The following is a 21,962-nucleotide window of genomic DNA, read 5'->3' on the forward strand; positions in this document are numbered from 1 at the left end:
GAGTTTCCGAGATAATCTTGAAGGTCTACCAGAACCTCCATCTCGGAGAGAAAATGGGTTTTCGATAGACTTAGTGCCGGAAGCCAGATTAGTTTTGATTGTACCACAACCGAGGACACCATTATAATCGGTAGAGCTTAGAATCGAGTTGAAGGGGGTATTAGAAGAGAAAACTGTCCGACTAAGTATTTTCCTGTGAGGAGCACCGATTATGCTAGTGAAGAAGGAAGAGAACAGCAGAAGGCTTTATGCGAGGGGGAGTGTGCCAACGGAATCTTCGCGACCCGATCTAACCTTCTTTTGAAACCTACATTGAAACTCTATCTAGAGTCCTTCTTAAATGACTTGAGCATCTTTCTAGTTTTACTCTTTACGCACATGAATCTTGTTTCTTCCAAGATGAGCTTGAGCTTGTTTCGGTATAACCACGTAGTCCTTGAATCTTGGAAACTTGCTGTGAGTAGAGTTACTCTCATTCGCAAATCGTATTCTTCAAAATCAGCTGAGACTTCTTTGACTCTATACGCTTTGCTCTTTCTACAAAAGGTTCTTGATTTGAGCTCTTATTTTGAGATGCACCTTGATTCCTCTTCTTGTGCATTTCATTATTTTGGTATAACTTTGTTTGATCGTATACAAAATTTTCTTTTGATTTCTTGTGAATACCCTTCGTGTTACTCGTTCGTCATTTTGAACATAACATCTTTTTGAAAATTAATTCCTACTGAATTTTTCGTTTCTCACAACTCCTAGATGAAACCATTAAAATGTTAATTCCCTAGAGCAAGACTTTTGAACACGAAAAATATGCCTATGGCACTACGAAGAATTTTGGAGTCTTAATTCTTGACAACCATATTACCTGCGGTTAAGTTAACACTTTAGGATGTACCTTTTGTTGGACACCTAGATATGATGAATGCTTCCAAACTTTGAAAGAAAGATTAACATCAGTTCCAGTATTCATGATACCCGACCTTAATTTAACTACGTGGAATGATTGCGATGCATTGCAAAAAGGGGGTTTAGGATGCGTGCGAACACAACTTCATGAAGCAGAGACGGACGCCTGGACAGGAAATCACTGAGTATTGCTTGTATGACCAAGGAGGATAAGAAGCTGGCAAAGATATTGAAGTTTCTTAAGCAAGAAAATCAAGAAGAGATCGAGGAAGACAAGAAAGAAATTTAGAGGAATGAAGAAACAAAATTTAAGGCATAGGAAGAGGTTAGTGTGCCTAATGTCAAAAGTCGACACATGAACTGTTTTCTGAAGCTCACGAGAGCGGATTTTTTAATTCACCCTGTAATACGGAAACGTATCACGAATTCAAAGAAGATATTTTGGGTGGATCGATGAAATGACGTGGCGGCGCGTGTGATTAAGTAGTTGACATGTTAGAAAGTAAAAAGTGACCAACAGAAGCAATTCAAAATGCTACAACCATTGAAGGGTCTATACTGAAAGTGAGGAAGGATACCCATTGATTTCGGAGTAGATTGCCAAGGTCTAGGACAGAAGGTGATATTGTTTGATAATCATGGAACGAGCAACCAAGTCCATTCCGTCCATTGGAGCAAACTAATTATCGGAGTTATTAATGAGACTATACACCAAGGAGAAGGTGGGATTTCACGGTGCGCTAGACACCTTTGTATTGATCTGAAACTAGAAGTATCAAATAACTTAGTTCCTGAGTATTGATAGTCGAGACAACGAAAAAGTCGATTTAAGATTCTCACTACGAAAAGCCGACAAAAGAGTTATGCGGACCTAAGGAGAAAATTTCTCAAGTTTGAGGAAGGAAGACACGCATTGGTGAAGATTATTAAAACAAACTAGCATTTTCGAACCTATTCGATGTACTCCATATTCCGTAACTTCTGAAGCACGCTTCTGAAAGATACGCATGTCTTACAACCTAAATTAGTCTAACAGAAGCGAGATTGACGTTTTGAGTACGAGGTCAGCTTCAAGAAATTCTAAGTTAGAGAAGTCTCATTAGTAAGGGTTGTTTGAAATCGAACTAGAGACAAGGATGCACCTGGGAACTTGAATTAGAAATGGGGACAGACTACCGTCACCTATGTTTAGGTAATTGAATTCGAATTTTGTGGGCAAAATTCCTATTTAGGTGGGTAGAATGTAAAAGCTGGTTAATTAATAAATAGTTAACTCATAAATTAAAATTTATTCTAGAAAATAAAAAATATGATTTTTATGGTTTAATATGATAGAAAAAATTAAAACGAGAATTTTGACACTAATTTTAAAGAATTTGGCCCAATATTAGGCCGAACGGGCCAAACCGGACCCAAACCGGATCCGTGGGCCCCACCCACTCACTTAATTAAATGAACTCAGCTTATTTCTCTCTCCCATTTCATGCAATTCAGGCTACTGGTGCAGCAAGAGGGGAAGAACCCCAATTCCCAAACTCAAACCCTCATTCAATCTTCAATCCTTGATAACTTTTGATCCGAAGCTCCGATTGCCGCACCGTTTGTGGCCACGCGACCATGTTGCCGAGCTTTACAAAGCCCACAACTTTATTCAAGAGGTAAGTCACGAATCTCTGCCAGTTTTCTCAGCTTTGATTTCGAAATTATTAGGTTAAAGTGTTGAGATTTTGGGCTCTTTGATGTTATAGGATCCAATTAGCTTGAAGGAGAAGCTCAGTCTTGCCTCTTTGATCCTTGGGTATGGTAAGATCCTTAACCCTAAGTGAAGCACTTAAGATTTTGTGCTTAGTGATTGAGTTGGTATGTGTGGGTGTATATTTTGTGTATTAGGATATGAATGTATGAATGTTGGAGCTTGATTGAGGTCTTGGAAAGCTTAGAGTGGGCTTGTGGTGCTGAAAAATCTGGTTGAAGGGTGTTGGAGCTTTGAGAGCTTGTGAAATAGTGATATTGGAAGTATTCCGGGTTGAGCGGGGAATTGGCCAAGATATGGTTTCGGTTTTCTGTATCTAAAATGTAATATAATGTGAAAACTTAGGCTAGTGACCCATAGGATAGGATTGTATTAATTTGGTTGTTGAAATTGTTGAATTATGATGTTTGATGATTTAATGTGGTTGATGTATAATGTATGATAAATTTGGATGAGTAATATTGTTGATGTTGTTAAATAATGTTGATTATTGATATTGAGAAGAAATGAGGTTGATGTTGAAGATTGATAGTGATAGAATGATTGTTGATGAGTTTGTTGGATGAGATGGGGTTTAGTGTGAAATCATGGATAATTGAGTATGAGAATCTGATGATATGAGTGGTGAAATATAAAACATATGGTAAGAGCTGATGTGAGTTGAAGTTGGTGTGGTTTAGGTTTGGTTTTGGTTGAAAATTTTGGTAGGTTGAGATCTTTGTTGTTTTTGGTAAAATTGGATTTTTGATGAACATCAACGGATCATATCTTGAACTACAGTATCCAAAACTCAACGAATTTTATATCAAATCGAAGATAATTTGAAGAGCTTTAAATCGTATAAACTTTATAAAATCTAAATTTTGTAGAGAGAGAAATGATCATTGGAAGTTTGGGGCATAAATTTGAATCCTGTGATGTTACAGAATTTGGGATTTCTGGTATGTGTGCGCACTCTGGACAGTGGCTGAGTTTTAACTTGTGCGTACGCACAACCTTGTGCCCACGCACACCCCGTGTGTTTTTTAAAATGTATGTACGCACACTCTTGTGTGCACGCACACACAGGGGGAGGCTTACTGTTGGGAGCGCTAGCATAGCCCTGTGCGAACACACAACCAACAAAGTTTTGCGAGATTTGCGTACGCACAACCTTGTGCGCACGCATATGCTGAGAAGTGTGTTCTGTTGGAGGCGTTCTCACGATCTGTGCGTGCACTCAACAATGAAAATTTTGCTTTCTGTGCGTACGTACAGCCTTGTGCGCACGCACACTTTTTGAAAATCCTCCTGGGTGTGCACACGCACACCCCTGTGCATACGCACACTGCTCTGTTTTCTTATAAAAACCTTGTTTTTAAATGTTCCACCTTCCCAGCAAGCTTGTAATCTTTCGTGACCCTGTTTTCGGCAAATATGACTTTTGTATTTTTAAAACTGAATTTCAAACTTTCTAAGCCTCCATTTTCATCCGTTTAGTCCTAAATCCTTATAGTATGTCTGGTAATGAAAAGGAGCTAGGAAGGGTGGTAGCTTGAGGATGAAGTAAGTGGAGAGTTAATTATGAATTGTGATTAATGAAGATTGTATGAGTTGCTGAGGGTGATGGTGGAAGTGCAGTGTATGCCGTGAGCCGAGGGGCTGCATTTGATAATGATTTATGGCTGGTTATGGATTATATTATGAGTCGGATGGCTATGATAAATATTGATTTATGGCTGATAATGGAAATATGAATTTGGATGATTGTTTTATCTTGAGTCCTCTTTCTCGAAAGTGCGACCCCAGAGAGATGAAAGAAGGTGATGATCCCCTTCCTTTTTCCTCCTGGTATTGAAAAATTGCCTCCAACGAGATGGTGGGATACTAGGATCCCCTCCTTAGTTCTTCCTGGACATATGAGAACGTAACCCCTAGCTGGACGCAAGGGTGTGGTTTCGCCCCACTTGCTCCAGGTTGGTTAGTATAGAGGCTCCCCGGGTGGACGCAAGGGTTATGGTTTCGCCCCACTCGTCCTGGGTTATGATGAGTGATGTATGAAAAGTGGAATTATACGATGTATAATTGATGATATGGTCATAATGAATGATTATGGAATGTGTATGAATGAATGTGAATTGATTATCTGAGATGCGAGTTTCCCTGGATGAAAGCAGTGACTAGCCACCACGTGCTCCAGGTTGAGACTCGATACTCTGCTGACCCTATGTCGTAAGTCTGGCCGGACATTGTGAAAGTTCCGGATGAGCTCGCCCCCGTGGATAAACACCAATGTGGGTGTTGTTTGATTATGGTTATGTTTATGAGTGTGAATAACTCAAGTTGGGGATGCGCGACAGAGGGATAGTCCAGTGGTTAGCTACCAGGACATGACGGGTTGGTTTTATAACTGACAGATGAGACTCATCAGCCACTAGGACAGGCATGCATCATATGCATCTATATATCTTGTTTGGATTGCCGAAGTGATTGCATAACTAAATGCTACTTGATTATCTGCTATATTTGAATCCTAGTTGTGATTTCTCTGTTTGTAATAATTGTGGTTATTGCATTTGGTTCTGTTGGTGGTTGGGAGGTTTGGAGGAGTTGGAAAGGAGAGTTTTAGATAGCTCTAGAGACCCTTAGCTAGTTGCCTACTTTAATTTCATGGTTTAGTTATGTTTTAAGCTTTGCTGGAAGTTCTAGGATTGCCTTCGGCTTTTCCAGGACATTATATGTCAGATATGTGGGCACTGTTACCATACTGAAAACCTCCGGTTCTCACCCAAACGGATTTTGTGGTTTTCAGATGCAGGACGAGAGGCTCCTCGCTGAGGCATGCTAGAAGCTTATGATGTTGCGAAGATCTTTGTCTTTTTGGGTTTACTTTGGTTGTTTGTATTTGCTTAGATACTTATTATCTCCATCTATTATATATATGCTGTATTAATTCCTCTTAGAGGTGATTTTGGAGACTCAGGTTTTGTAACTCTGTATTTTGGATTTTCTTTTGGGTTTTCCTATATATATATATATATATATATATATATATATATATATATATGTGCTCGGACCGGTTTATCTTCGCGAGCCGAGTCTTGAGTTTTGTTACATGTGTTTTGGAACTCTTAGTATATAAATTCGTTAGCTTGCTCTATCTTGCTTACGTTACCGTAGACGGAGTGTTACGCTTTTCAATTTAACGATTTTGTGTTATCCCTTTCTTCAAAAGCTCCTAGCTATAAACCCTTTTTACTATATTATATATTAAATTTTACTTTTAGAGGTCGTAGCGCCTCGCCACCTCTGTTTTACATCCTAGGTGTAAAGCTCTGGGTGGTAGGATGTTATATTTGGAACCGCCGTCTAAGAGTACGGGTTCTAGTTTTGACTAGGTATTATAAAAAATTATGTGAAAACCTAGGCTAATTGCCTTAAGATAGGATTGAATGAAATTGGTTGATGTTGTGTTTAATTGGTTGTGATTTGTGAATTGAGTGGTTTTTGAGTGATATAAACGTGTAGATAAATGAATTGAATTAAATATGAGTTGCGGTATGATTGATTATAATGGTGATTGATGTGAAAATTGGGCCGGAGGCCGTTATGGGGTGAGGAATCCCCTACTTGGTAAGTTGAGGTAAGTGGTGGCGTGGCTATATGGTAATTGTTGGAATAATGATTATTGATTTAGTTTGGTTATAAATTGTGGAAGTATGAATGTGTATGCCAAATATTTAATAAGTTGATTAGATGTTGAAATAGTTAGAAATTGAAGAAGTGAGTGTTGAGCAGGAATAGAAATGGTGTTTGAATGGTTTTGAATTGAACTGAAGAGAGGAGTTGGTGAAATTGGTGATTTTGTGAAAAATGGTAAAAATGAGTTTTTAATCAATTTTGACGGGCCATAACTTGGTACTTGGGGTTCGGAATTGAATGAAATTTATCTTAAATTAAAGCTAGTGAAAAGATCTTTAAAACAGTTTAAGAACGGAAGAAAATGGAATTTTCAAGAGAAAGTTATGAATGATTGAAAATTATCACTAAAAACTGGAGATTGAGTTGCGCATGCGAGAAATGGTTGCCTGTGCGGTGTTTTTCTTTGAGAGACAAGTTGTGCGTACGCACAAAATATGCGCACGCACGACTGCCCTATTTTCTAGAAAATACTGATTTTAACTATTTTTGTCTATCCAACCAACTTTTTAACCCCTGTAACCCCCAATTAAGGTCCGATAACTAGTTTTCAGGCTTCGTAATGAGTATGAGCATATGAAATGAAATAGATTGAGACATTGAATGTGATTGTGGATTGAATGTTAATGATTATTGGCAAAAGTTTGTGGTTAACGAACCTACTAAATATAAAACTGATTAAAAACTTTACTGTGAATTATTTGAGATCTGGATTACAGGAATGGTAAGGACGGTGGTTAATCCTGGTTACTTGTGGACTAATGTGATTGGCAAGGACGATGACAAATTCTGCTTGCATAATTGATTTGAGAACGTTCCGGGTAAGGACAGTTGGTAAATTCTACTTGCTTTTATGGAACCCAAGAGTAAGGATGGTTGGTTAATCCTGCTTGCTCAAGTTGGATCTGGTAACATAACCAACACATGAGCTTATGGCATGTAGGACAGGCATGCATCATGCGCATCTATGTGCAATTGTTTGAGTGTGCATCTTGTGTTTGGTTTACCTAAGTGAATATCTCTATTTAACTGCTAATTGCTATATATATTGTAATTGCTCTTGATTGTGTTTGCACCATATTACTTATGTTTACTTCTGCTGGATAATTGTTGAACCACATACTGATTGATTGTGAAACTGAAAAAGAGATATGCTGAGATGTGTGGTGAAAGAACTAAAAATATGGATCAATGATATAGATAAGGACTTAGTGTATTTATCCCATTTGGTTTAGTAAACCCTAGGCTTGAATCTTGGGTGTTGAAGTTTAGGATTGCCTAGCGGGTTTGTGTATTTTTACAGCGTCTCCATTTTGGAACTGTTACCATACTGGGAACCTTCGGGTTCTCACCTGTTGTAGGTTTTGTTATTTTTCAGATATAGGACGTGATGTACCTCGTTGAGCGTGCTGGATTCTCTTAGACAGCGAAGACTCCTTTATATTTTATATTTGGTGCTTAGTACTATTTATTTCTATACTTTTATATATATATATATGTATATCCCTCTTAGAGTTTGATCTTTAGAGAAACAAAATTATGTTTTGTTTAACTTCTGGTTTTGTAATATACTTTCTAGCCACCTTTGCTTCGTAGGTCGAGACTAGTGCTTGCTATGTCTCTCTTTTGGAATTCTATGTATATATATATCTTTTGTTTTCTTTATATTGACACTTTTATCGTTAACGTTTTTGAGTGTGATACGATTCTCGTTTTGCTTATCTTTTTTCACAGGCTCCTAGTTAACTTTTCTTTCGAATACTACATATGTACTTTTCTATTTTAGAGGTTATAATACCTCACCACCTCCGATTTACGACTATAACGTAAGGGTTTGTGTTGTAGGTGTTACATTATAGAATTAGAGTAGTTCGTTCCCGTATATGCAGATAGGATATCTGCTTGATTAATTTATCATAGTTGTTCATAAGCATGCTTTTGGAACTTTGAAGCACTAGACTTGAGATATTAAGACTGATCACCTTGATATCAATTGTTTGGTGTGAATAGGACCAGAATGGTGTCGCGTGGACGAGGTCAAGGAAGCCCATGGAGAGGTAATAAGGAACCCAGACCAGAAAACAACCTGCCTGACTTTATGGCTATATTAGAGAATATGGCTGCAGCTATGCAAGCTATTGCTGAGATTTTGGGGCAGAATGTTAGAAATGGAAATGAAAATGGAGCTAATGGACTTAATGGAGGACCCATGATGTTGGCTACTTTTCTGAAGGTGAACCCACCAATCTTTAGGGGTATTACAAACCCTACAGAAGCGGACAACTGGTTCCAAGCTATGGAGAGAGCTCTACAAGCTCAACACCTGCCTGAGAACCAGTATGTGGAGTTTGCCACATATCAGTTAGTGGGAGAAGCTCAATTTTGGTGGAAAAGAGCTCATTGTTTACTGTAGCAAGGCGGTATTGTGATAGTTTGGGATGCTTTCCGAGTTGAATTTTACAAGAAGTATTGTCCAAACTCGGTTAAGGCGGCGAAGGAGTTAGAACTGCTGCAGCTGAAGCAAGGCTTAATGAATGTGGCAGAGTACACTAGTAAGTTTGAATAGTTAAGTCACTTTTCGAAGGTCTGCCAAGGTGCTTTGGAGGATTATGAGGAGTGGAAGTGTATAAAGTACGAGGGTAGACTTCAGAGTTATATCCTGAGTGTTGTGGGGCCTATGGAGGTCTGAATTTTCACTCAGTTGGTGAACAAGAGCAGAGCTATGGAAGAGTGCTCAAGAAAGGCCGTTTTGGCAAAGGGTGACTATTAGGAGTTCTACAACAGGGATCAAGGCAAGAGTTACGTGCCAAGGGGTCAGAACTTTAAGAGAGGTGGCTATGCACCTCAATACAACTAAGGCAGAACCTTAAGAAAGGCCCAATTTTGTGGTTTATCTTGTGTTGATTTTAGGGGATTTAATCATTTTTTCTCATATTTATCCAATGAAATAGCATGGTTTTTGTGAATTTCTCCTAATTTGAGCTTAAGAATAAAAACATGCTTTTTAGGCCTTTAAATTGCTAATTTTAATTCACTTTGATTCCATTCGATGCTTTGATATGTTTGTTAAGTGATTTCAGGATTATAAGGCAAAGATTGGGTTGAAGGAATGAAGAAAAAGCATGCAAAAATGGAGAATTCATGAAGAAATGAGGATTTGCTGAACTGAAGGCCACGCGTACATGTCACCCACGCATATGCGTGAGATGGAAATTCGCAAGCGACGCGCACGTGTCACCCACGCGTATGCGTGACTAGAGAATCATCAAGCGACGCGCACGCATCAGCCATGCGCACGCGTGATGTTGGTCACGTGACTCACTTAAAGACAAAATGCTGGGGGCGATTTCTAAGCTCTAGAAGGCCCAAATCCAACTCATTTCTGATGCTTTTGAACCCAAGGATGGCAAGGAAATGAGGGGGGAGACTCATAGTTTAGTTTTCACCATGTTGTAGGCTAGAATTTTAGAGAGAGAAGCTCTCCCTTCTCTCTAGAATTTAGGGTAGTTTAGGTTTTATTTTCTTATATCCAACTTTCAATTTTTGTTTTGATTTAGTTGTCCCTTTTAATTTCTTGCTGTTACATCTTTACTCTTATAGTTTTACTTGTGATTTCTTATTTTTCTCTCTTTTATGTTGATGAACCATTGTTGGATCTTAATTTTCTTTAATGCAATTTTATGTTTTCATGCTCTTCTATGTTTACCTTTATTGTTATTGTTGAATTCTTGCTCATGTTATTTATAGCTTTTATTAATTCTTGCATTTTATAATTTTTACTTTTATTGGACTCTAGGTGTTTGATAGATTGTTTTCACTATTTTTTTAGTAGTTTTCTTTACTCTTGTCCTAAACTAAGGGAATTGGGTAAACTTTAGTCATTGGGTCTAATTGATTTGGTGATTTGAGAACTCTTTGTGGTCAACTTGATACCCATTGATACCAATCTACTACTAAGTCAATTAGTAGTTAGATTGGGATTTATGAGTTGAAATTGACCAAGTCATTTAACGTACTTCAAGCTTGGAAGTAGACATTATATGTACTTCAAGTATAGAGGTAGACTTAATGAGCTTGGTTCCTCATAATTGTCAATATATGATTTGTAGACAAGGATGGTGATCTCAATATCCATGTCTTAGCCAAGAGTTCTTTCCTTTATTTTATTAGTTCTTGTTATTTACTTTCTTGTTATTATATTTTCTTGCCAATTGAAAATTAAACCCCCCCTTGTTCTTCAAAGCCAATAATTGATCACTTCATTGCAATTCCTTGTGAGACGACCCGAGGTTTAAATACTTCGGTGAATTTTCATTGGGGTTTGTACTTGTGACAACCAAAACAAATTTTGATTGAGGATTGTTTGTTGGTTTAGAACTATAGTTGCAACTAGACTTCATTTGTGAAATTCTATACCGACAAATTATTCCTTTCATCAAATGGCGCCGTTGCCGGGGAATTGCAATGGTACTATGTTATTGGCTATTGTGAATATATGAATATGTTTGCCTTTTGCTTGGTTGTTACTTTTTGTTAGGTTTAGGAATTTGTTGCTTATTTTGTTAGTTTTTGTTTTTATTTGCTACCATGAATTCTCACCCCTTTGGCTATGAGTTTGGTTCAAATTATGTTGTAGGAAATAAGAGCTACAATGACAATATGCATCAAGGATGGAACAATCAAAGGTGGGAGGAGACTCAAGGAATTGATCACCCTTTTTGGCAACAACCTCCTCCGGTCTCTTATAGGTATAATTCCACTCCTAATGCATATCAATCTAATGGATGTGGTGATCCTTCTTGTAGTTGTCAACAACCACCATCATATGCCTATGAACCACCTCCTCAACATGGTTTTGAACCACCTTACTCACAAGCCCCCTACCACCAAATACCTCATTTTGACCCTAATCCTTACCCACCATACCAACCACCTTATGAGCCATATGAACCATACATGGAACCACCACCATTCCAACACCAATACTCCCAAGAACTACCAATCTCATACACCCCATCTCCATACCCTTACCAAGATGAACCACCTTCCAACTATGATACATTCCCTCCAAACAATGAACCCTCCCTTCCACCATCACCTTCATTGGACGAATCTCTCAACCCCCTAGTGTAAGAACAAAAAGATCTCTATTCTTGCTTTCAAAAGCATGAAGAAGAGCATAAGGGGAGGCCATGTTGGCCACTATGAAAGAAGTCATTAGTCACATAACCTCCCACCTAAGCTCATACATCCCAAGTGCTCCTATTGTTGAATGTAGAGAAGCAATCAAGGAGCATAGTGAGGGAGTGAGTTTGGAGCTTCAAGGTGAAGAAGGGGAGTTGAAGCAAGAATTGTCACAAGGGGAGGAAGTTGAGATAATTGAGCGGGAAGAAGTGGTTGAAGATCTACGAGATGATGGAAGTCCATTGGTGCACAAAATTGTGATCCCTGGTAATGGCTCCAAAGACTTGGTGCTCTAATCTTAATTCATAATTTGTCACAACTTCGATACAACTAACCAGCAAGTGCACTGGGTCGTCCAAGTAATAAACCTTACGTGAGTAAGGGTCGACCCCACGGAGATTATTGGTATGAAGCAAGCTATGGTCACCTTGTAAATCTCAGTCAGGCGGATATAAAATAGTTATGGAGTTTTCGAAAATAGAGAAGAAAACTAGGATAGAAATATTTATGTAAATCATTGGTGAGAATTTCAGATAAGCGCATGGAGATGCTTTCGTTCCTCTGAATCTCTGCTTTCCTGCTGTCTTCATCCAATCAGTCTTACTCTTTTCTATGGCTGGCTTTATGTAAGGACATCACCGTTGTCAATGGCTACTTTTGATCCTCTCTGGAAAATGGTCCGATGCGCTGTCACTGCATGGCTAATCGTCTGGAGGCATAACCCTTGCCAATGGCTGCATCTTATCCTCTCTGTGAAAATGGTCTGATGCGTTGTCACTGCATGGCTAATTATCTGGAGGTTCTCAATCATACTGAAATAGGATTTACTATCCTTTTGCGTCTGTCACTACGCCCAGCACTCGTGAGTTTGAAGCTCGTCACAGTCATTCAATCCTCGAGTCCTACTCGGAATACCACAGACAAGGTTTAGACTTTGCGGACTCTCATGAATGCCGCCATCAATCTAGCTTATACCACGAAGATTCTGATTAAGAGATCCAAGAGATAATCATTCAATCGAAGGTAGAACGGAAGTGGTTGTCAGGCACGCGTTCATAGGGAATGATGATGATTGTCACGTTCATCACATTCAGGTTGAAGTGCGAATGAATATCTTAGAAGCGGAATAAGTTGAATTGAATAGAAAAACAGTAGTACTTTGCATTAATCTTTGAGGAACAGTAGAGCTCCACACCTTAATCTATGGAGTGTAGAACCTCTACCGTTGAAAATACATAAGTGATAAGGGAGTTCATTGGTCTTGGCCCCAGAGGGGAACCGGAGTAACCAAGACTTGATCCGAAGATAAAACTCAGGATGTCTAATATAATAGTAAAAAATCCTATTTATACTAAACTAGTTACTAGGGTTTACAGAAGTAAGTAATTGATGCATAAATCCACTTCTGGGGCCCACTTGGAGTGTGCTTGGGCTGAGCTCGAAGTCTACACGTGGAGAGGTCATTCTTGGAGTTGAACGCCAGCTTTTGTGCCAGTTTGGGCGTTGAACTCCACTTTGCAACTTGTTTCTGGCGCTGAACGCTAGAATTGGGCAGAGAGCTGGCGTTGAACGCCAGTTTTTATCATCTAAACTCGGGCAAAGTATGAACTATTATATATTTCTGGAAAGCCCTGGATGTATACTTTCCAACGCAATTGGAAGCATGCCATTTTGAGTTCTGTAGCTCCAGAAAATCCATTTTGAGTGCAGGGAGGTCAGAATCCAACAGCATCAGCAGTCCTTCTTCTACCTCTGAATCTGATTTTTGCTCAAGTCCCTCAATTTCAGCCAAAAAATACCTGAAATCATAGAAAAATACACAAGCTCATAGTAAAGTCCAGAAATGTGAATTTAACATAAAAACTAATAAAAACATCCCTAAAAGTAACAAGATTCTACTAAAAACATACTAAAAATAATGCCAAAAAGCGTATAAATTATCCGCTCATCACAACACCAAACTTAAATTGTTGCTTGTCCCCAAGCAACTAAAAATCAAATAGGATAAAAAGAAGAGAATATAATATAAATTCCAAACTATCAATGAAACATAGCTCCAATCAGATGAGCGGGACTTGTAGCTTTTTGCCTCTTGAATAGTTTTGGCATCTCACTTTATCCATTGAGGTTCAGAATGATTGGCATCTATAGGAACTCAGAGTTCAGATAGTGTTATTGATTCTCCTAGTTCAGTATGATGATTCTTGAACACAGCTTCTTTATGAGTCTTGGCCGTGGCCCTAAGCACTTTGTTTTCCAGTATTACCACCGGATACATAAATGTCACAGACACATAATTAGGTGAACCTTTTCAGATTGTGACTTAGCTTTGCTAAAGTCCCCAATTAGAGGTGTCCAGAGTTCTTAAGCACACTCTTTTTTTTGCTTTGGACCTTGACTTTAACCGCTCAGTCTCAAGTTTTCACTTGACACCTACACGCCACAAGCACATGGTTAGGGACAGCTTGGTTTAGCCGCTTAGGCCAGGATTTTATTCCTTTAGGCCCTCCTATCCACTGATGCTCAAAGCCTTGGGATCCTTTTTATTTACCCTTGCCTTTGGTTTTAAGGGTTATTGGCTTTTTGCTCTTGCCTCTTGGTTTTAAGAGCTTTTGGCTTTTTCTGCTTGCTTTTTCTTTTTCTTTCTATTTTTTTTGCTATTTTTTTTTTCTGCAAGCTTTGTTCTTTGCTGCTTTTTCTTGCTTCAAGAATCATTTTTATGATTTTTCAGATTATCAAATAACATGTCTCCTTGTCATCATTCTTTCAAGAGCCAACATATTTAACATTCTTAAACAACAACTTCAAAAGACATATGCACTGTTCAAGCATTCATTCAGAAAACAAGAAGCATTGTCACCACATCAATATAATTGAACTAAGTTCAAGGATAAATTCGAAACTCATGTACTTCTTATTCTTTTGAATTAAAACATTTTTCATTTAAGAAAGGTGATGGATTCATAGGACATTCATATCCTTAAGGCATAGTTACTAATTACTAATGATCATGTAATAAGATACAAACATGGATAAGAACTTAACATTGAAAATGAAAAACAGAGAAAGTAAGAACAAGGAATGAGTCCACCTTAGTGATGGTGGCGTTTCCTTCTTGAGGAACCAATGATGTCCTTGAGCTCTTCTATGTCTCTTCCTTGTCTTTGTTGCTCCTCCCTCATTGCTTTTTGATCTTCTCTAATTTCATGAAGGATGATGGAGTGCTCTTGATGTTCCACCCTTAATTGTCCCATGCTGGAACTTAATTCTCCTAGGGAGGTGTTGATTTGCTCCCAAAAATTCTGTGGAGGAAAGTGCATCCCTTGAGGTATCTCAGGGATTTCTTGATGATGAGCTTCCTTATGTGCCTGTTGAGATCCATGAATGTGCTCTCTTGTTTGCTCCATCCTTTTCTTAGTGATAGGCTTGTGAGATGAATCTTTCCATCTCCCATGGCTCAGAGGTGGAAGCAATTGTCTTCCCTTTCCTCTTTCTTGAGGTTTCTCTGGCCTTAGGTGCCATTAATGGTTCTGGAAAAACAAAAAGCTATGCTTTTACCACACCAAACTTAGAATGTTGCTCGCCCTCGCGCAAAAGAAGAAAGAATAGAAGAAGAAGAAGAAGATATGGAGGAGATGGAGGGATGTGTGTATTCGGCCATATGGGTGGGATTGGGTGGGAAAGAGATTTTGAATTTTGAAGGTAGGTGGGGTGTATGGATGTGAGTGGTGAATGGAAAACAGAAGGGATGACTGTGAATGGAGAGAGAGAGAGGGTAATATAGGATTATGAGGAGGTAAGGTGAGTGGAGGTATGTGGGGATCCTGTGGGGTCCACAGATCCTGAGGTGTCAAGGAATTGCATCCCTGCACCAGTTAGGCATGTAAAATACCCTTGCACACAACTCTGGACATTCAGCGCCAGATTGGTGCTTGTTCTGGGAGTTGAACGCCCATTTGTTGCCCATTTCTGGCGTTGAACGTCAGAACCATGCTTGTTCTGGGCGTTCAGTGCCAGCTCTTCTCCAGGGTGCAATTCTGGCATTCAAACGCCCAGATGCTGCCCATTTTGGGCGTTCAGCGCCAGAACCATGCTCTGTTCTGGCGTTGAACGCCAGCCAGGTGCTTCTTACTGGCGTTTAAATGCCAGTAAGGTCTTCCTCCAGGGTGTGATTTTTCTTCCGCTGTTTTTGATTCCGTTTTCAATTTTTATATTTATTTTGTGACTCCACATGATCATGAACCTAATAAAACATGAAAAACCATGAAAAATAAAAATTAGATAAAAAAAAATTGGGTTGCCTCCCAACAAGCGCTTCTTTAATGTCAATAGCTTGACAGTGGGGCTCTCATGGAGCCTCACAGATGTGCAGAGCATTGTTGAGACTCCCCAACACCAAACTTAGAGTTTGGATATGGGAGTTCAACACCAAACTTAGAGTTTGGTTGTGGCCTCCCAACACCAAACTTAGAGTTTGACTGTGGGGGCTCTGGTTGACTCTGTTTTGAGAGAAGCTTTTTATGCTTCCTCTCCATGTTTACAGAAGGATGACCTTGAGTAGTAAACACAAGGGAGTCCTCATTCAATTGAAGGACTAGTTCGCCTCTGTCAACATCAATCACAGCTCTTGCTGTGGCTAGGAAGGGTCTTCCAAGGATGATGAATTTATCCTCATCCTTCCCAGTATCTAGGACTATAAAATCAGCAGGGATGTAAAGGCCTTCAACCTTTACTAATACGTCCTCTACTTGTCCATAAGCCTGTTTTCTTGAATTGTCTGCCATCTCTAATGAGATTTTAGCAGCTTGCACCCCATAGATTCCCAGTTTCTCTATTACAGAGAGGGGCATGAGGTTTATCCCTGAACCAAGGTCACACAGAGCCTTTTCAAAGATCATGGTGCCTATGGTACAAGGTATTATGAACTTTCCAGGATCCTATTTCTTCTGAGGCAATGTCAGTTGATCCAGATCATTCAGTTCATTAGTGAACAAGGGAGGTTCATCTTCCCATGTCTCAATACCAAATAATTTGGCATTCAGCTTCATGATTGCACCAAGGTACTTGGTAACTTGCTCTTCAGTAACATCCTCATTCTCTTCAGAAGAAGAATACTCATCAGAGCTCATGAAGGGCATAAGGAGGTTCAATGGGATCTCTATGGTCTCTAGATGAGCCTCAGATTCCTTTGGTTCCTCAGAGGGAAGCTCCTTATTGATCACTGGGCGTCCCAGGAGGTCTTCCTCACTGGGATTCACGTCCTCTCCTTCCCTTACAGGTTCGGCCATGGTGATCAATTCAATGGCCTTGCACTCTCCTTTTGGATTTTCTTCTGTATTGCTTGGGAGAGTACTAGGAGGGATTTCAGTGATCCTTTTACTCAGCTGGCCCACTTGTGCCTCCAAATTTCTAATGGAGGACCGTGTTTCATTCATGAAACTTACAGTGGCCTTAGATAGATCAGAGACTAAGTTTGCTAAATTAGAGGTATTTTGTTCAGAGTTCTCTGTCTGTTGCTGAGTAGATGATGGAAAAGGTTTACTATTGTTAAACCTATTTCTTCCACCATTATTAAAGCCTTGTTGAGGCTTTTGATCCTTTCATGAGAAATTTGGATGATTTCTCCATGATGGATTATAGGTGTTTCCATAAGGTTCACCCATATAATTCACCTCTGCTATTGCAGGGTTTTCATGATCATAAGCTTCTTCTTCAGAAGATGCCTCTTGAGTACTGTTGGATGCAGCTTGCATTCCATTCAGACTCTGAGAAATCATATTGACTTGCTGAGTCAATATTTTATTCTGAGCCAATATGGCATTCAGAGTATCAATTTCAAGAACTCCCTTCTTTATAGGCGTCCCATTATTCACAGGATCCCTTTCAGAAGTGTACATGAACTGGTTATTAGCAACCATGTCAATGAGTTCTTGAGCTTCTGCAGGTGTTTTCTTTAGGTGAATGGATCCACCTGCAGAAGTGTCCAATGACATCTTTGATAGCTCAGATAAACCATCATAGAATATATCCAGGATAGTCCATTCTGAAAGCATGTCAGAGGGACACTTTTTGGTCAGTTGCTTGTATCTCTCCCAAGCTTCATAGAGGGATTCACCTTCTTTCTGTCTGAAGGTTTGAACATCCACTCTAAGCTTGCTCAGCTTTTGAGGAGGAAAGAACTTGGCTAAGAAAGCCATGACCAGCTTATCCCAAGAGTTCAGGCTATCTTTGGGTTGAGAGTCCAACCACACTCTAGCTCTGTCTCTTACAGCAAAAGGGAAAAGCATGAGCCTGTAGACTTTAGGATCTACTCCATTAGTCTTTACAGTATCACAGATTTGCAAGAATTCAGTTAAGAACTAAAAGGGATCTTCAGATGGAAGTCCATGAAACTTGCAGTTTTGTTGCATCAGAGAAACTAGCTGAGGTTTCAGCTCAAAATTGTTTGCTCCAATGGTGGGGATGGAGATGCTTCTTCCATGTAAATTGGAATTTGGTGCAGTAAAGTCACCAAGCATTCTCCTTGCATTATTGTTGTTAGGTTTGGCTGCCATCTCCTTTACTTGTTCGAAATTTTCAATAAGGTTGTCTCTAGATTGTTGTAATTTAGCTTCTCTTAGTTTCCTCTTCAGAGTCCTTTTAGGTTCTGGATCAGCTTCAACAAGAATGCTTTTTTCCTTGTTCCTGCTCATAAGAAAGAGAAGAGAACAAGAAAAGAAGAGAAATCCTCTATCTCACAGTAAAGAGGTTCCTTATTGTTAGTAGAAAAAGAAAAGGAGTAGGGGTGAAGAAGAATGAAGAATCCAAACACAAGGGTAAGGATAGGAGCAGTGATGTGAGATGAAGAGAAGTGTTAGTAGATGAATAAATAATTAGAAGGAGATGAGGGAGAAGGATTTTCGAAAATTATTTTTGAAAAAGGGTTAGTAATTTTCGAAAATAGTTTTTGAAAAAGGGTTAGTAATTTTCGAAAATAATTTTTGAAAAGTGTTAGTAGTTTTCGAAAATTAAAATCAAAATTAAAATAATTAGTTATTAAAAAAATAAATTTTGAAAAAGAGGGGAGATATTTTCGAAAATTAGAGAGAGAGTTAGTTAGGTAGTTTTGAAAAAGATAGGAAACAAACAAAAAGTTAGTTAGTTAGTTGAAACAAATTTTGAAAATCAATTTTGAAAAGATAAGAATATATTTTGAAATCAAATTTTTGAAAAAGATATGATGAGAAGATATTTTTGAAAAGATATGATTGAAATTAGTTTTGAAAAAGATTTGATTTTTAAAATCACAATTAATGACTTGATTCACAAGAAATCACAAGATATAATTCTAGAACTTAAAGTTTGAATCTTTCTTAACAAGTAACAAACTTGAAATTTTTGAATCAAAACATTAATTGGTGATGTTATTTTCGAAAATTAAGAGATAAAGATAAGAAAAAGATTTTTGAAAAAGATTTTGAAAAAGATAAGATTTTTAAATTGAAAATTTGATTTGACTCATAAGAAACAACTAGATTTTAAGAATTTTTGAAAAAGTCAACTCAAATTTTCGAATTTATGAGAGAAAAGAGGGAAAGATTTTTTTTTTTGATTTTTTTGAATTTTTATGATGAGAGAGAAAAACATGAAAATGATGCAATGCATGAGAATTTTAGATCAAAACATGCGATGCATGCAAGAATGCTATGAATGTCAAGATGAACACCAAGAACACTATGAAGATCATGATGAACATCAAGAACATATTTTTGAAAAATTTTTAATGCAAAGAAAACATGCAAGACACCAAACTTAGAAATCTTTGATGCTTAGACTCTATGGATGCAAGAATGCATATGAAAAACACCATACAACACAACACAAGAAAACATCAAGATCAAACAAGAAGACTTACCAAGAACAACTTGAAGATCATGAAGAACACTATGAATGCATGATTTTTCGAAAAATGCAAGATGAATATGCAATTGACACCAAACTTAAAAATTGACTCAAGACTCAAACAAGAAACACAAAAATATTTTTGATTTTTTTATGATTTTCTAATTTTTTGGATTTTTCGAAAATTAATTGAAAAAGAAAAAATAAGGATTCCAAAATTTTTAATATGAATTCCAGGAATCTTATGCTCTTTAGTCTAAAGCTCCAATCTGAGGGTTAGGCATGGCTTAATAGCCAGCCAAGCTTTAGTATGTAATTACATGCATCAGCTAATTTGCTAAGAAAGACAAAGAAGCTCTTCTCTTGAGTATAAGTGAAACCTCAGTCCAAAAGAATTTAGACATGGCTTTACAGCCAGCCAGGCTTCAACATACTTCATGAAACACTAGAATTCATTCTTGAAAATTCTGAAGAAAAATATATTTTTGAAAACATTTTAATTTTTTTTTTCGAAAAAAAAGGAGAAACTTTTTGAAAAATTTTTGAAAATAAAACAAAAAGAAAATTACCTAATCTGAGCAACAAGATGAACCGTCAGTTGTCCAAACTCGAACAATCCCCGGCAACGGCGCCAAAAACTTGGTGCACGAAATTGTGATCCCTGGTAATGGCTCCAAAGACTTGGTGCTCTAATCTTAATTCATAATTTGTCACAACTTCGATATAACTAACCAGCAAGTGCACTGGGTCGTCCAAGTAATAAACCTTACGTGAGTAAGGGTTGATCCCACGGAGATTGTTGGTATGAAGCAAGCTATGGTCACCTTGTAAATCTCAGTCAGGCGGATACAAAATAGTTATGGAGTTTTCAAAAATAGAAAAGAAAACTAGGATAGAAATACTTATGTAAATCATTGGTGAGAATTTCAGATAAGCGCATGGAGATGCTTTCGTTCCTCTGAATCTCTGCTTTCCTGCTGTCTTCATCCAATCAGTCTTACTCCTTTCTATGGCTGGCTTTATGTAAGGACATCACCGTTGTCAATGGCTACTTTTGATCCTCTCTTGAAAATGGTCCGATGTGCTGTCACTGCATGGCTAATCGTCTGGAGGCATCACCCTTGCCAATGGCTGCATCCTATCCTCTCTGTGAAAATGGTCCGATGCGCTGTCACTGCATGGCTAATCATCTGGAGGTTCTCGATCATACTGGAATAGGATTTACTATCCTTTTGCGTCTGTCACTACGCCCAGCACTCGTGAGTTTGAAGCTCGTCACAGTCATTCAATCCTGGAGTCCTACTCGGAATACCACAGACAAGGTTTAGACTTTCCGGACTCTCATGAATGCCGCCATCAATCTAGCTTATACCACGAAGATTCTGATTAAGAGATCCAAGAGATAATCATTCAATCGAAGGTAGAACGGAAGTGGTTGTCAGGCACGCGTTCATAGGGAATGATGATGATTGTCACGTTCATCACATTTAGGTTGAAGTGCGAATGAATATCTTAGAAGCGGAATAAGTTGAATTGAATAGAAAAACAGTAGTACTTTGCATTAATCTTTGAGGAACAGCAGAGCTCCACACCTTAATCTATGGAGTGTAGAAACTCTACCATTGAAAATACATAAGTGATAAGGGAGTTCATTGGTCTCGGCCCCAGAGGGGAACCGGAGTAACCAAGACCTGATCCGAAGATAAAACTCAGGATGTCTAATACAATAGTAAAAATTCCTATTTATACTAAACTAGTTACTAGGGTTTACAGAAGTAAGTAATTGATGCATAAATCCACTTCCGGGGCCTACTTGGAGTGTTCTTGGGCTGAGCTCGAAGTCTACACATGGAGAGATCATTCTTGGAGTTGAACGCCAGCTTTTGTACCAGTTTGGGCGTTGAACTCCACTTTGCAATTTGTTTCTGGCGCTGAACGCCAGAATTGGGCAGAGAGCTGGCGTTGAACGCCAGTTTGCGTCATCTAAAATCGGGAAAAGTATGGATTATTATATATTTCTAAAAAGCCCTGAATGTCTACTTTCTAACGCAATTAGAAGCGCGCCATTTTGAGTGCTGTAGCTCTAGAAAATCCATTTTGAGTGCAGGGAGGTCAGAATCCAACAGCATCAGCAGTCCTTCTTCTACCTATGAATCTGATTTTTGCTCAAGTCCCTCAATTTCAGCCAGAAAATACCTGAAATCACAGAAAAACACACAAGCTCATAGTAAAGTCCAGAAATGTGAATTTAATATAAAAACTAATAAAAACATCCCTAAAAGTAACTAGATTCTACTAAAAACATACTAAAAACAATGCCAAAAAGCGTATAAATTATCCGCTCATCATCCATGAAAATGTAGAATTAGAGAGCTCTCTTCCAAGAAGCTTGATATTGATGTTGAGGAGGGTGTAAAACCTCCAAAGCATATCATGATTGAAGACTTTGATGAGGTTGATCAAGAGATTAATTCAATCATTGAGGAATTTTTATCTACAATTGAATCCTCTCCCATTGGACTTGACATTGAGATAATAGAAAGGTGTGCACAACCTCCCACAC

At 38.4% G+C, this 21,962-nt stretch overlaps 1 non-coding gene across 1 annotated transcript; it reads left to right on the forward strand.

The window, feature by feature from the left end:
• Window positions 1–17,565: 17,565 nt before the first annotated feature.
• LOC148551138 (small nucleolar RNA R71) lies at window positions 17,566–17,673 on the forward strand. Its single transcript, XR_015893542.1, has one exon. It is a non-coding gene; the product is annotated as a small nucleolar RNA R71 (small nucleolar RNA).
• Window positions 17,674–21,962: the final 4,289 nt, after the last annotated feature.

This window comes from Arachis ipaensis, chromosome B7, assembly GCF_059453495.1.
Source record: "Arachis ipaensis isolate K30076 ecotype BB chromosome B7, ASM5945349v1, whole genome shotgun sequence".
In the NCBI taxonomy this organism is placed as follows: Eukaryota; Viridiplantae; Streptophyta; class Magnoliopsida; order Fabales; family Fabaceae; genus Arachis; species Arachis ipaensis.